At 36.2% G+C, this 16,405-nt stretch overlaps 1 pseudogene; it reads right to left on the bottom strand.

Annotated features, from left to right (window-relative positions):
• Nucleotides 1-7,551: 7,551 nt before the first annotated feature.
• On the bottom strand, nucleotides 7,552-16,405 carry LOC143888490 (L-type lectin-domain containing receptor kinase IX.1-like; annotated as a pseudogene).

Raw genomic sequence — 16,405 nt, 5'->3', positions numbered from 1 at the left:
AAAACACAAATCACCTAAAGAAATTAATCACTCAACAATGTTAGTGGAAAGTCACACAACCAAAGTCACACAAGAGATATATCTCAAAATAAGAAATACTCAAACATATCACTATATAAGAAATACAAACAGGTACCAGACCACAAACCCCTAAAATTCTAATAACAAACCCTAAGACTCTAATTATTTTTCGGGCCCGAATCTTTAGATGACCTGATGCTCATCCAAAGCTGCCTACCTATCCCCGCCTCGATGAGAATCAAGGCCACGTAGTTCTCACACCTATTCTAAACTGCAATGCCTAACACATCTGGGACTGCTATCCTAGACTCAATCAACTAGACTCGACTAGTTGTTAACAACTTATTGAATGTGATTAGTTAGGTTCCAGTTGTTTGTGAGTTTTAGGACTCCCTATATGTCCTAACTAAATGCAAGTTTTTAGCCCTAAACTAATGCAGATGGTTCCTATATCCTATGTGCGACTAGGCTATGTGTCATAAGGAAAATAATGGGATCACTAGCGCATCCTAATCTAGTCATCAGTCAGTGAAGAGTATTTATCCCTTCAACTCTTCTTAGGACTTGTGTGTTTCCTTTTCTTTATCCCTCCTTGAGACATGCATGCTTAGGTAGACGTCTTCTCGGGGATATCTGTTTCCATTTCACATGATTTTCATCCAAAATTCTTCAAAGTAATATAAAATGGCATAAGAGACTGGGTGCTTGCACTCGGGCGATTTGGGGTGCTCTTCGGACCTTCCCCATTCGTCACCAGGCACAGATTTTTTGTATCTCTGGTTATCCGTTGCAACAGAGTATTTCATGGGTTCCAGGGCTGACTACCTTGGATGGCGACTCCTCTTAGTTCTGGGCTAGTCCCAGAATCAAGAGGTATCGCATTTTACATCGCCACCCATGCTGTAGCGACACTCTTTCGAAAGTTCCTTGGTAGAGCTCTCCTTCACGTGTGGAGATCTTAGAGGATTGACGGGGATCTCGTATCCTCGCCAGTGTCCTTGGGATCGGGGTCCACATGCTGGCGAATGATATTAAATAAAGCACAAAATATAGTCTTTAGAGATGTATTCTAGTTTTCTACATAGACTAAGAATGAAAATGATGTGATCATGAAGCTCTATGGGCATAGATACATTCTATTAAAACATGTATAAATATGAGTATCTAAGTTAAAAAATGTGATGATATGTCATTAAGCACAAGTAAACTAGATGTAAGGAATGTAATATTGAAGTAAAGGCATCTAGAGAGAATTCACAAGATATGGCAATTAAAGCACAAGTGTTCTAGATACAAAGAATAATTCAATGAAGTGAAGTATCTAGAAGAATTTTCATATGGTATAACAATAAAGCACAACCCCATATATCAATAAATTCAAATAAAGATTTGAGTGGGGGATTTTGGAACCCAAATCACTTTGGTTCCTATCAAGTTTGTTTGCAGGAGTGTATCTTTTCTAACCCAAACAAACTTGTTAGATTTCACAAATCTAAGTTTGTACCTAGATTTGTGATATCCTAATCTACCACAATAAGTACATTCACAAATCTAAGTTTGTACCTAGATTTGTGATATCCTAATCTACCACAATAAGTACATGAGTAATGATTGGTAGATGAGGAACATAAAGAACTACAAGAATGCACATGATGACAAACGTGTTTGTCTTTCTCTTCTTGCAATCTTTGGTTCTTTATAGAGAGTTCTTCATTTACTAATTTTACCTCATTTACTTGATTTTCAAGGCAATTTATTTGTTGAGATAAATTAGCTTTTAGGTTTTCTTCATTTTCGCAAACAAGTATATATTTTTCATTTAAATTCTTGTTTGTGTTTTCAAGGCTTTCTTTTTCTTTCTTAAAAGCATTACATTTTTGTATTAAGTCATTATTTTTATTTATCAATATTTTACTCAATTGACTTAATTTTTCATTCCTTTTAAAACTTTCATCAATTTTCATTTTTAAATCTTCAATTTGATTCCTGAAATTGGAAATTGAATTTTCAACATTTGCAAAAGATTTTTGTGAAGTCTCTTTTGGCTCATGAAAATTATCATTTGAAAAGAGACAAATATTTTTCTCAAAAATATCTTCAAATGTGGTCCAAATATCTTTTGGATTTAAACATTTTGAAATTTTCTCAAAAATATCTGGGCTTAAGCCACAACACAATAAAATCATTGCTTTTGAGTTGAAGGAAAATAATTTTAAATAATTTTTATTATTTTTTCTTGAAATAGAAAATCCCCTTTCAATGACATCTAACATGTCATAATCTATGGATTTGAGATAGACAAGCATTTTTATTTTCCAAGCCCTATAATTTGTTCCATCAAAGAATGAAGGAATTAGAGCGGATTGGCCTAACTCGAAATACATTTGGATTGTCACGGATCTCTCTTGTAGATTTTAAATTTAAAAATCTCTTTAAGAGCCTTTGCTTTGATACCAAATAAAATGTAGGTGTGACAATCCAAGAGGGGGTGAATTGGTCAATTAAAAATTTTAGGCTTAATTAGTTGGATTATTAGAAATTAATTTGTTAATTAGAAATTAATTTGTTAATTAAGCAATAGTTAATCTAACCCTTGTTAAAATAATCAATATAGTAAAATTCTAGGGTTTAGATGTTACTTTAAGCCTATATACTCTAACCCTTGTTTTAATAAAACGTAAATACAAGAAAAAGGGTAGGGTTTACCAATCATCACAATGTGCAAACGAAAGGAAGAGAGAAAGCATCCACAAGGCACAAAATTTATAGTAGTTCGGTTTATCACAAGACCTACTCCACTCTTCCAAGTTTACCTCCTTGGGGCGCTCCACTAAAAACAATGAGATTCTTCAATAGGACGAATCTCCAAGCCGTACACCCAACTACTCCAACTCCAAAGGGAACAAACCCTTTCCCATAAGTTTTACACATATAGTTGTTTATCTAAGAATATAGATCTAATATATATATATATATATATATATATATATATATATATATAGTTAGCATACGTGAGGAATTTCTTGAAAAAAATTAAGGACTTTGATAGTACTTATCATAAACATATAAATCTGATTTTTTTTTTACAAGGAAGATATAAAATTGATACTAGTATAAACATGCAAAAGGTCAGCCACTTAGGGATTTTAGATTCCACAGACATGGGCTGGTTTTAAAAAAAATGATATTATCCCTATTTCACATCACTCAATAAATTATCTAAAAGAAAACCATCCTCTTTATTATAAAGACGATCTAGAAATTTCAATTCGAAAGGAAAAATTACGTTCGTTACATATATCGTATTTTAGATTTAGATTCGAAAGAAAATAGTTATTTCTATGGTTTATTCGAAAGAAAGGGATTAAGCTTTCATTTATCTCTATGAATCTTTAAGATCCTTTTTCATTAGGTTTTAATCTTTACAAGAAAACAAACCCTAGATGATTAAAAACACAAAAACTTATATGGATCAAAGTGTTTGAAAAGCCCTCAAGGATCTCTTCTTCTCTTTTTTCTTTTTCCTTCTTTTCTCACTCTCTCTCTCTCTCTACGGTTTGGGTGTGTGTGAGAGGGGAGAACCACATGAAGGGTCTTTTATAAATCCTAGCTTTCATTTTTGTTTAACGTTGTTTCATAATCAACTACTAATAGCTAGTAAGTTTCCTAGTCTCTCTACATTTTATCTTATTACTTAAGTTAGCTAAAATGGAAAATACTAAATTTTAATAATGGCACTCTTAAAAAATTGCCTAATAAGACAAAACTCATAACTGTGCCTAACCCTAATAAAAAAAATGTCATAACTTACTCAAAGCACATCTGAATCGCTAAATCTTGGGTCTGTTGGATAAGTATTCGAAATGCCCATCTACCGAAACCAAAATCATGTCGAACGGACAAGATTTGATGCCCCAAAAACTGCTTATACCAAAAAAAATGAAAATACACTGATTTTTGGTCTGGAGATCTACGGTCCAGATTTAATTAAAGTTATTAACTTTCTAGGCCCATGTGGGCCGGGTCTTTACACCATTCTTACCTGAACAATGAGTTATTACAACTCTTTAAGTGCTATATGGAAAACGGTAGCAGAGGACACTAACTAACCATTTCGACCATGAAAGCAGAGAAGTTGAACTTACCTTCCATATAACAACACACTACCCAGCAGAATGATATAAGGTTCCAGCATGTAGCAGCTCAACTACTTGCACTCTGGGTTTTTACTGAACATGCAAACTATTACAAGAAACATCACTTTTTTCAAATCATGAACATTTGTTCTAATAGAGCTAGAGGCATGGAAGAAACAACTTAGAAGGGTTGATCCAAGAATCATTCATTGAACATACAATGTAGAGACAGAGACACAGAGTCTTTGATTTCTAGTGCATTGATTATAGACCTCAATATAATTAAATGCTCAACTAAGAAGAATGAACATATTTTGAACTTCACATTCCACATTTTCTCAAACACACAAATATTTAACTAGAATATGCTTCTTTCCAGTAAATGAATACGTGTTTTTGCTAAAGCCAAGCATTTGAAAAGTGACAGTGAAACAAACTTGACCCTACAAATTCAGTAAAAAAAATACTTTTCATGTGATTAACTTCCATTCATAGAAGAAAATTAAACCTGAAATCCATTCCATGAAATGATTAGTACAAATGAAAATACAAGCTTATCTCATAAATTTCCATCTAAGGTCCTAATTTATTTAATCTTTTGAAACAGCCACCCTACATAGCCAAAACAATGATCCTTAGCAAATAATTTGAACAAGAAACTATCCACTTAATCGAAAGCATCTTGAAAATTCAATCATGAAAATAACAACCTTAAACAAAGATTAGTAAAAAAAAATGTGTTGCTCAAAATTCAAAAGCTGGGTGTTAATAATTTCTTTTCAAAAGAGGAACGACCTAGGCTATGTAACAGTATTATCAATGCCATGACCATGCTTTTTTACATGATACACCATGTCCAAACATTTGAATAGCATGTAGAGAACATTACTAGAATTAACGGAAAACATCTCCAAGACAATTAAGAAAGAAGACAAGTTGGAATTATTGTAATGCATACAGTTAAAATTCTCATACTCTAGGCTCAGGCTCAACTCAATGAATGATCAAGTACAAATCCAAGCTACTCGATACATGCCTATTTATGAACTAACCCTCAATCATAGCCACAGACCTGATGGAATAATGCTTATGCAATTTGTAAAGCCCACTTGACAATCATGACCAATAATCTACCACTGAATTTAAAGACAAATGTAAGGTACAAGCCATGAAACCACTTCAGTAGTCACAAAATTATTTCAAAACAATAATCATGTTCCAAAGAACTACAAATCCAATACTCACATGACAAATTGCAAGAAATGACCACGAATTTTACTATGAATTATCCCTTTCATTGAATCCAAGAATTCCAGAACATGAGAGCTAATGAAACACATATCAATCGATCAAAATTAGATCAAATCATGCTTTGAAGAATCTCCATGACTGTATAAGTCATGAATCAGATATTATGCTACTCGAGGCCTAATATTACCATCACAGGAACTCATATTCAAGGCCAAAACTGAGGTAAGAAAAATTGAAAGATATGTATAGGTTTAGAATATATCACCTTCTTTCTTGAAATTCCAGCTCAATGTTTCAAGCCTTAGCTCTCATTTAAATTCAAGGGGATGGAGACTATTACAAGAAAATCTATTTAAGCTTTCCACTAACAAATGAAAAAAAAAGTAGGTAATCAGTAGATTAGAGCAATAAAATCCTGAAGCACAGCTTTGCCTTTCTTGTCATTAGATCAATGTGCTTCGTCAATTATCTAGCCTATGCACAACTCTTTGAAAACATTCATCAAACAGTTTGCACTCATGAACATAATGAGATAATGACCACACAATTCATGACAAATTCTCGCCACGACGCCACAAAATCTTTATCAACATCAAAATTTCAAACCTCAAATCATTATTGTATTCTAAAAGACATGTTCTCAGAACAAGATCACAAAAAGTTAGGCTTGTGAAAGAACCGATCTCTTATTTTCTAAATAGAATTGGCAAAGCAATGTGAAAACGCATGGATGATGCAATCAACATCCTTAGAAAGCATCAACAATCCTATAAACAAGCAGATTTATAATTTTCTTCCACTAAACTCATGAACAAGCAGATTTAAATTTGTTTTAGACGAAAATGATGATGAAAAATGAAAATTTCAGAAATTATGTGATGCTCATCCACAAAGAGCAAACAACAAGCCTATAGACAAACAAATCTAAGATTTCTTTCAAATTAAATCAAGCATACGCAGAAATTATGTGATGCTCATCCACAAAGAGCACACAGCAACCCTATAGACAAACAAATCTGAGATTTCTTTCAAATTAAATCAAGCAAACGATGAGATTCAGAGATCTAATCGAGATAGTAATCATCGTACCTGGAGAGAGGAAAAACCAAAATCCCAAATGTCTTGCTGAAACTTCTCAGGTCTTCGTATTGTGCTCTTATGAAGATCTACACCTCTTTCTTTCTTTTAAGCTGATTATGTGAAGCTTCGAAGAAAAACTATCGAATTCTAGCAGAAATCTTACTCGATTCCGTCAAAATTTTGGCCGGAATCTCACCGTAGAAGGAGGATTTCGATCGGAGAATGAGAGCTCGAAGGCTAGGGTTAGCAATTTGAGGATCTAGGGTTTAAAGACTCGAGATGAAGATTAGCAAGCACAGATTCTTTGATATTCTTTCAAAAGAAATATCAAAGAATCATAGTAGTATAGAGATCAAAGGAGGCGATGGCAATTTTCGACCAGAGATTGACCGAAGATTAGAGATTTATCGAAGTTTCGGCCAAATTTGTCGAAAATAGTGGCCGAAGAAGAAGGCCTATTAATCAGAAAAAAATAGGGAATAGATTTTCTCTCCCTCTCGAATTTTGACGGAAAATGAATCCCCCTCATTTTTTTCATTGATGACTTTTTATAATTAAAACATGGTTACTGATATTGGCACCCCCCCTGATTGATGGCGCGCCAATACTTCATAGTCGCACGAAATTGGCTGGGCCTCAAACGGGCTGATTCACCCCCCCCCCCCTTTAAGCTTTATATCAACAGTATATGTGCAAAAAAAAATATGTTCATCCCCCCCCCCCCCCCCCCAAAACCTCACTTGGATAGCCCCCTTGAGTGTATTTATGAATATTCCTTTAACCCTACAGGGGGTGGCTCAGGTAAGAAACGGCGTAACATTTTGGCTCTTGTTTTTTTATTGCACACAAGGTTGATATTGGCAACCCTTATTGGATAACTCACTCCCCTATTACACTACACTACAATGCAAAACTCACTTGTTTACTAGGTGAACCGTGACGGATTCTGATGAAATTTTATGGGGACCTAAATAAGACGCTAACCTACTCTAGGAACAAATTTGGGACTCTAGAACACTAGTCTAATAGGGTTTCTAATTGAATCAGGTTATTTGGGGTTCAGTCAAAATGGGGTGTCTACAGTTCTAGATGTGGTGGTGGAGCTACCATTGTCATGGTCCTTCAAAGATAGAGTATCCATAGTGCCGGTGTAAGTGAAATTGGGGAATTGTATCAGCGAGCAATACATCAGAACAGGCATTTTGCTAGGAAGATTAGGCAATGAAGCTTCAAGATTCAGCACTTGAATCACTTGCTTTATCAAAGGCCTTAGTTTGTAATCCGGGTACGCAGACCAGAGCCCAACAATCATCAAATGTTCCATCTGTTTCTCATCAAAACCCACATTTACCCTCTTGTCGACTGCCTTCAGAAGCCTTCCTCCTCCATAAAGCTCCCATTACCACTCCAACAATCTCTCTTTCGATAGCTCCTCCTTCGGATCAACTGGCTTTCTTCCACAGGTGATCTCTAAGGCAACAATTCCAAAGCTGTAAACATCATACTCTTTACTAGACTTAGCAGTTGTGACACACTCAGGTGCTAAATAGCTCATGGTCTGCGAGCCTAGTTCATGATCAACAAACCTCGCGAGGCCGAAATCCCCCAACTGGGCATTGAAACCTGAATCCAACATCACATTGCTCGACTTGATATTGCGATGCACCACACATTGCTCCCATTCTTCGTGAAGATACAACAACAGAGGACAATCCAATGGGAAATCTTGATCTAATTGCCCATTTCAGACAGCTCTTCGATCCAAATAGATGTGAATCGAGGCTCCTATTTGGCATGTACTCGTAAACAAGAAGGAATTAGCCATAATCGTGACACTAATCGATCAATCTAACGAGATTTCGGTGTCTCGGTCGGCTTATTATTGTCACTTCAGAGACATATTCCTTCCTCCCCTGGTTGGACCCTATTGAAATCTTCTCTACTGCAATAATCTCTTAAACCTTATTATCTCTAACAATGCCTTGATAAACCCCTCTAAATCCTCCTTTCCCAAGCATCCCATCGTCACTGAAGTTCCTAGTAGCCAAAGCTAGTTCATTGTAAGTAAACTTTCTAGGCCCTGTTCCTTTCACAAACTTTTCTTCCATTGAAGCATCTAAGACGTCTACATCCCCTTCACCTTTCTCCTTCCTTACCCTTCTCCTAAATTGATAAATTTAGAGAATTTATTTACAATGGATCTCATATTGTGCTTATATACAACACATACTGTAGACACCCCATTTTGACTGGACCCTAAAAATCCCAAAATCGAATAAAGTTCCCTAAACCCGAGTCCCAAAACCAAATTCAAAGTCTCCCAGAATCAAGTCTTGTAACGACCCAGATTTTCAGAGAACTCTAAACCTGGACCGTTAACAAAAGACAACAATTTTTTTTTACAAATTTGAAAACTCATTTAAAAGCTTACTAAAGAGTATTGGACATAATTATAAAAAAACATAAACAAACTATGAATAAGACGAATCGCCGCTAAGGCCACACGGCCACACCAATTACTCTATCCTCGCTCTTGCACACCCCTTTTTATTCTCGATTTCCTCATTAGCATTTGTCTCAATGTCATCAACTGTAGCAAAACCTGTGGGGGATTTTTGGTGTTTGTTCGCACAAAATTATACCGCAAGCGCACGGGTCAATCGTAGCTACGAGTCGATCACAGGGAAGAGCTATTAAACCTCTTAACTTAGGCAAAGTGAACAATTATCCAAATATTACTACTAATTATCTACTGATTATCTAATCTAGATGATTAAATTAAAGCCAATTTACTAGTCTAACAATTTTCCAATTAACAGAAACAACTTCTCTAATCTAAGGGAAACCTATGCAAGCAATTTAACTACTAATTTTTTTTTATAAAATAAATTAAAGGACTGATTTGATTGAGAATTTTAACCACTAAGTCACTAATCTAACACAATAATTATTTAATTTAATGAAAAACTCAAAGAACTATCTAGGTGCAAAGTTGTAAAACTATTAGAATGTTGCCTAAAATTCAAATAAAAAGTCTTAGGGTTAGAATCCACCATAGGTTAGATAAAAATTATTAGTTTGTATATATAGATTCGCTTCGATCACAATCTTGAACTAGATTGACTTGTATAGATGATCAATCCGATCAATGAAAAATCCAATCAATGGATGAGATTTCCCATTAGTAATTGATCAAGTACACAAACAATTTTCAATATCTATACAAGACTCTATAAATTCTCATCAACGATCAAATATACAAGAGATAATCAATGGCATATATGATCTATAATTCAAATTTACAACCCCTTGTATATTAAAATTATATTCACAAAATTGAATCTAGTCCATTAGATCACACAATCTAACAAATTTAATCTACCCTTAAGGCTTCATCTAAACCCTAAGATTAAAAATTTAGCTACTCATTATTTATTCAAAACACAAATAATAAAAGATTACCATGATCAATAATCTAAACTAAAAGAAATAAAAATAAACAATAATTCAAAAGAATAAAAGTGCTTCCCCTTTAATTGAATTGTCCAAGTACAAGCATATTCCAAAAGAAAGAAAAGAACTTTTTGACCCTCCTCTTTAAAGCTCCTCTCCAATTCTTCTTGGATGGTTCATGATGATTGAGCCTTCTTGTGAATTTGAGTTCTTGGAATTGGTTGATGGTAGCTAAGGGAGAAGAAAAATACTCACTTCTTTTCTTTTTTTTTAAGATGAGCCAAGTCCCAAGAGGGTTGCACGATTCTCTCCTTTAATTGATTAGATGACCCCTTTTCAATTGGATTCTTCCCCCAAATTGGTTGATTACTTGACGAATTTTTGTGGGCCCCACTTATATCTAGACCTGGCAAACGGGTGGGTGGGGCCGGGTCAACCCGCGGGTGATGCGGGTGCGGGTCCACGGGTCGGGTGAGGAAATGACCCGCATTTTTGCGGGTCAGAATTTAGGTGACCCGCGCAGCCCGCGGGTGGGCCGGGTCAACCCGCGGGTCACCCGCAAATATGGGGGATTGTAATAATTCTCCTGATTTGACCGCATCTGTTTTTTCCGTAATTGTCATAACTTTCTATATTTTATTGGTATTTTTTTCGTAATTTTACAACTTTATAACCATTTCTAGGTAATTTTTCATTTAAAACTTTATAACTTTAGCTATTTTACTTTTTTTGTGTAATGATTACTTTTTTTTGTTTGCTAGCAACATTTGCCATGTGCGCATCTTTGCACCACGATGGCCACATGCCGAGAAGTTGCCATAGGAGAAGTTTGGTAGCAAATTCTTATAAAATAAAAAAACAGAAGGAAATGTTATCAACACTATTGTTTTCTTATGAGCGCACTCTCACTTTATTAAAAGTGTGGTATGGCCCACAACATAGGATGATCCAAACCGTCCATTAGATGGGCCATAGCCTAAATAGGTTATGCTCCAAAAATCATTTCCATAGGATGATCCTAACCATCCAATCTGAATGTTAGAGGGTTGATCCTAACCCTCTATAGATCGGAGGGTTAGAATCAACCAATGGAAATAATTTTGGGGCATAACCTATTTAGGCTATGGCCCATCTAATTGACGGTTTGGATAATCCTATGGTGCGGGCCATACCGTACTTTTTATAAAGTGAGGAGTTCCCTCATAAAAAACAGTAGTGCTGATAACATTCTCAAAAAAAAATTAAAAAATGCGGGTGCCCGCGGGTTGACCCGACCCGACCCGTGTTTTTGCGGGTTGGGTCACCCGCGGGTTAGTTTTGATGGGTCACTAAAACTTAGACCCGTGCTTGCAAATTTGCGGGTGGGTCGGGTCGACCCGCGGGCACGGGTCGCTTTTGCCAGGTCTACTTATATCACACGTATTTACAAAGGAGACTATGAGTTTCTAAATAGTGTAAGAGAGAGTAACCCAAAAAGTTGAAGTAACCCAAAACGTTGAATAGAACTCCTTCAATTACCATATTTTGTTTCCCAAAATATCCTTCTTTCCTAATATCATCTTGCTAGCATCTTCTTTTTCCCATATCCTTTCTTAATTGAAGACTCAACAAAAGTGGCACAGTTTTTTGCTTTCGAATTGATTCTAGTAACAAATTCCCTTTCTTTAATTTGCATGCAAAACTCAGTGGGTCTCTTGAACCGAATTGAAAGAATAGAATATTTCTAAAACAAAACAGTAGTGAATCTCTCCCATAGTTGGCCGAAAGTGAATAAGCATGAGAGGGCCACACCATACATGAGACACACATGGTATAATGCATAAGTGGCATCCGAGAATCAACTCCATCGAACAATCCGGACCATCCATTCAACGGGCTGAAATTCGGCTATTTTCTTTTCCACTTAATGGTGCCAACAAAATAGGGGAATTGCTACGCTCATTGATGAGACGGCGACATAGAGAAGAAAGTATACCGACCGAAGATACATAAGGTAGGTGGGATCGAGTATAAAAAAAAATCCACCAAAATAGGGAGTGATATGGGCGGCTAAACAATAGGGGATGAGAAAGAGTAGGGTCGGTTGGAGTTATTTGGGTTCATCCAAACCATCCATTTGATTGGGTCGGTTGATAATGGGGAGATAAAATAAGAAACGAGAGGGGAGTATAAAGAGAGAGAGTCGGCTAGGGGAGAGAGAGAGAAAATAAAGGGAAAGGGAGAGAAAAAAGGACCGTGGGCTATAATATATATAATATAGGGAGAGATGAGAGTGAGTGAAAGTTGTGTAATGTTTTCAAGGGATGAGATGATTTGTGAGAATAGGAAAGAAATAGGGAGCCGTGGGCTGAAAGGGTATAAAGGGGAGAGAGTTTTGAGTTAATCTGTAAAAACCAACTTTGGAGGGAAGAGAAAGTGAGAGAGAGAGAGAGAGAGAGAGAAATAGATACGTGGGATTGAATTTCCTATTTTTCCTCTTCTTTGGTATCTGAAACTACCTTTTCGTCCCCACTTTTCCAATTAATTGCAAGTTTGCCAAATAGTTTCGTAAATGCCTAATCTACCCTTCCAATGTAATGCACACAAAACAACTTTGTTTGCTTCTTCAATGCGTTGATCTCCAAGGAATGATCTATAACATCCATTCGACTTGCTTCATAATAAATAGCTGCCCATTGACTTTCCAAAACGTAATCTTGACCGTCCAATGGTGTGATCATCCAAATCAGCCATGTATCTCCTTCGTAGTCCGTAGATCCGGTGAAATTTCACATGAGATGAGAGTGTGTTTTCGATCTAAAGCTTGCACTCTACAAATCCGGTAAATTGGATCACCCGTTTGATCTTCGAATGAGATCGTATCTTCACTTGATCTCAGCCATTGATTGCATTTCACACTAGATCAATTCACCAAAGAACTTTTCAAGCTTGAATTTTTCTTGTAATTCCATCTCCTTAGCACATTTTCCATGGATTTTTTCAAAAATAACCTGAAACATAAAAAACAAGAAAAAAATACCTTAGGTAGCAGTGTTCTAAGTATGAAAATATACATTCTTAACAACTAATATTCACACATAAATGTGCTCAGCAAATTCCCCCATACTTAAGCTTTGCTTGTCCTCAAGTAAAGAAACAAAAACGAACAAAAATAAAAACTAAACAGAAGAAATCCTAACTCACTTTCGTAGGAATCACGGTTGCACTCCGCACGTGCAACAAGCCTTTAAATCCCTAGGTTACCCTGGTGGACGAGTTTTGTCTCGTGAGTGTTTGCAGTGAATATACACACAAAATTCATTTTTTTTCTAACGTAAATGCAAAGTCGAACTAAGAAATAAAATAGAATATAACAATTCCAATGCCTTGACATTTTTCTCAAGAATGAAACCCCTAGGATACCCCCATACTTAGCTTTTATCATCCCATTCTAAGTAGTGAAACTATCATATATCTTAATAATAATAACAAAAAAAAATATTTCAATATTTTCACACTATTGTCCCTATAGGATAGATCCAAGTATGTCATTTAGTCTACAAAAGACCTTAGTGGGAAATTTGATAAAAATGTGGACAGTCACATGATTCCATCCTTTCTTTCCACATTCCCAAATTATTATTTTTTTCAAGGCTTGAACTCATTTATTCCTCTACTGCCGTTAGCGTGAATGATATGCAGGGCATACACCAGACACCCAGGTTACTAAGCAGCGTTGGAATTATTGTTGCATATTTCTCCAAATCATATTTTTCATGAGACTTTAGAAAGTGATGCAGTAGAGTTCAAATAACTTTGATCCGTGCAATGTCTCGACCCCTTAAGCTTTCTAGATGACCCTTGAAATGAGCTTTAGGCCAATTACTCTCAAGCCAGTTGGCTTTAAGGAATTAGGTGTAAACACCCCTCGAGCTTACTTACTCGAGCCAAAAAGGCTACAAGTCAAGACTGAATCAAAGAAACATTTTTTTTTTCTTTCCACTATTTCATTCCACATTTTTCCTAACCATGTAAAAGTCCAAAGTCTAATCTCATCTCCTACCTAAGACTTAAGTAAACAAGATTACACATTAGATCACCCTATAGGTAAAAAGTGTTCTTTTTTATTTTTTTTTTAATTCTCAAATTAAGATATAATTCTCAAATTAAGATAAAGTCCAGTTTCCTTCCTTAAAACAGAATAATTTAAAACAAAAAATTTCTTTTAAAATACAAGAAGGTATCTAAGTCTTTCTTTCCTTTACAAAATATCAAAAACAAGGGAAAAAGCAATAATCCTACTTTAAACCATAGAAAGAATTTTACAAATAAATTAACACCCCCCCATACTTAAATCGTGCAGTGTTCTCAATGCATGCAAAAATAAATGACTACAAGGACAATAAAAAGAGAAGGGGTGTACCTTATACAATCATGATGGCATAGAGTAAAGAGGCTCATGGAGATCCATGACCTCTTCCAAATTTGTAGAAGGTAGCTCAATGAACGACTTTAACAGTTGTCCATTCACTTTGAAATCTCATCATTCTTTTGATTTAAAACTTCAATAGCACAATGTGAGAAAATTTTATGCACTAAGTATGGACCATCCCAACGGGATCTCAACTTACCTGGAAAGATGTGCAATCTTGAATTGTACAAAAGGACTTTTTCACCTACTGCGAAGGATTTTCTCAGAATATTCTTATCATGAAAAGCCTTTGTCTTCTCCTTGTAAATTCTTGCATTCTCTTAGGCATCATTACGTAATTCCTCCAACTCAGCAAGTTGAAGTTTTCTAAGATTTCCTGCCTTAGACAAATTAAAATTAAGTTTCTCAATAGCCCAAAAAGCTCTATGCTCTAATTCAACCAGGAGATGACACGCTTTTCCATACACAAGGCATTAAGGAGACTGACCAAGGTCAGTCTTAAATGCGGTTCTATGAGCCCATAAGGCATCCACTAGCCTAAGGGACCAATCCTTGCGATTGGGGTTGACAGTCTTCTCTAAAATTTGCTTAATTTGCCTATTGGACACTTCCACTTGGCCACTAGTGTGGGGGTGATAAGGGGTAGCTAATTTATGGGTGATCCCATATTTCTTCATAAGGGCCTCGAAAGGTCTATTGCAAAAATATTTACCCCTATCACTAATGATAGCACGTGGTGTACCAAACCGGGAAAAAATGTTTTCTTTGAGAAATTTGACCACAACCTTGTGGTCATTGGTTTTACAAGCTATGGCCTCTATCCATTTGGAAACATAATCTACGGCTAACAAGATAAACAAATTCCCAAAAGAGTTGGGAAACGGACCCATGAAGTCTATGCCCCACACACATCAAAAATCTCAACTACTAAAATGGGGTTGAGGGGCATCATATTCCTCTTGGTGACACGACCTAAAGACTGACAGGCTTTGCAAGCCTTGCAATACTCAAATGAATCCCTAAATAATGTCGGCCAATAGAAACCACACTAAAGGACTTTGGTTGCGGTTTTCTTTGGCCCAAAATGTCCACCACAAGCCTGATCATGGCAAAAAGATAAAATAGAATGGTGCTCATGATCTGGAACACAACGTCGGACAATCTGATCCGAACATGTCTTGAATAGATAAGGGTCTTCCCAGAAAAAATATTTGACCTGTGAGTGAAGCCTATACTTGTCTTGGGTGGACCAATGATCTGGGGTCGCACCCGTGACCAAGTAATTTACTATATCTGCATACCAAGGCTCGCTAGAGATGGTCAATAATTGCTCATCTGGAAAACTCTCATTAATGGGACATTCGTCATCCTTTGCATTGGGGAGACGGGACAAGTGGTCTGCAACCAAATTTTATGTACCTTTCTTGTCCCTAATCTCTAGGTCAAATTCTTGAAGAAGCAAAACCCACCTAATGAGGCGAGCTTTGGCATCTTTCTTAGCCACAAGATATTTGATGGCGGAATGATCTGTATAAACAATCACATGTGAGCCAATCAAGTAGGACCTAAACTTCTCAAGAGCAAACACAAGTGCTAGGAATTCTTTTTCAGTGGTAGTATAGTTGAGTTGCGCATCATTGAGGGTCCTACTAGCATAATGAATAACATGGGATAACTTATTAATTCTTTGACCCAAAACAGCCCCAATGGCAAAGTCAGAAGCATTACACATGATTTCAAATGGCTCAGTCCATATGGGTGCTTGAATCATAGGAGCCGTGGTTAGCTCCTTCTTTAAATGCTCAAAAGACTCTAAGCACTCATTGGAAAAATCAAAAGTTTCATCCTTTGCAAGCAAGTTAGTTAGAGGCCTAACTATTTTACTAAAGTCTTTTATGAATCTCCTATAAAAGCTAGCATGGCCCAAAAATGATCGGATGTCCTTCACACTTTTGGGTGATGGTAGATGGGAAATAAGGTCCACCTTGGCTTTATCTACCTTTAAACCCTCTTTTGAAACTACATGGCCTAAGACTATGCCCTCCTTCACCAT

Source organism: Tasmannia lanceolata, unplaced genomic scaffold, assembly GCF_043159265.1.
Source record: "Tasmannia lanceolata isolate RefF3 unplaced genomic scaffold, GAP_Taslan_0.1 ptg000012l, whole genome shotgun sequence".
Classification (NCBI taxonomy): domain Eukaryota; kingdom Viridiplantae; phylum Streptophyta; class Magnoliopsida; order Canellales; family Winteraceae; genus Tasmannia; species Tasmannia lanceolata.
The sequence above is the reverse complement of the archived record's forward strand: the minus strand, read 5'-3'. Positions and strand labels throughout refer to the sequence as shown.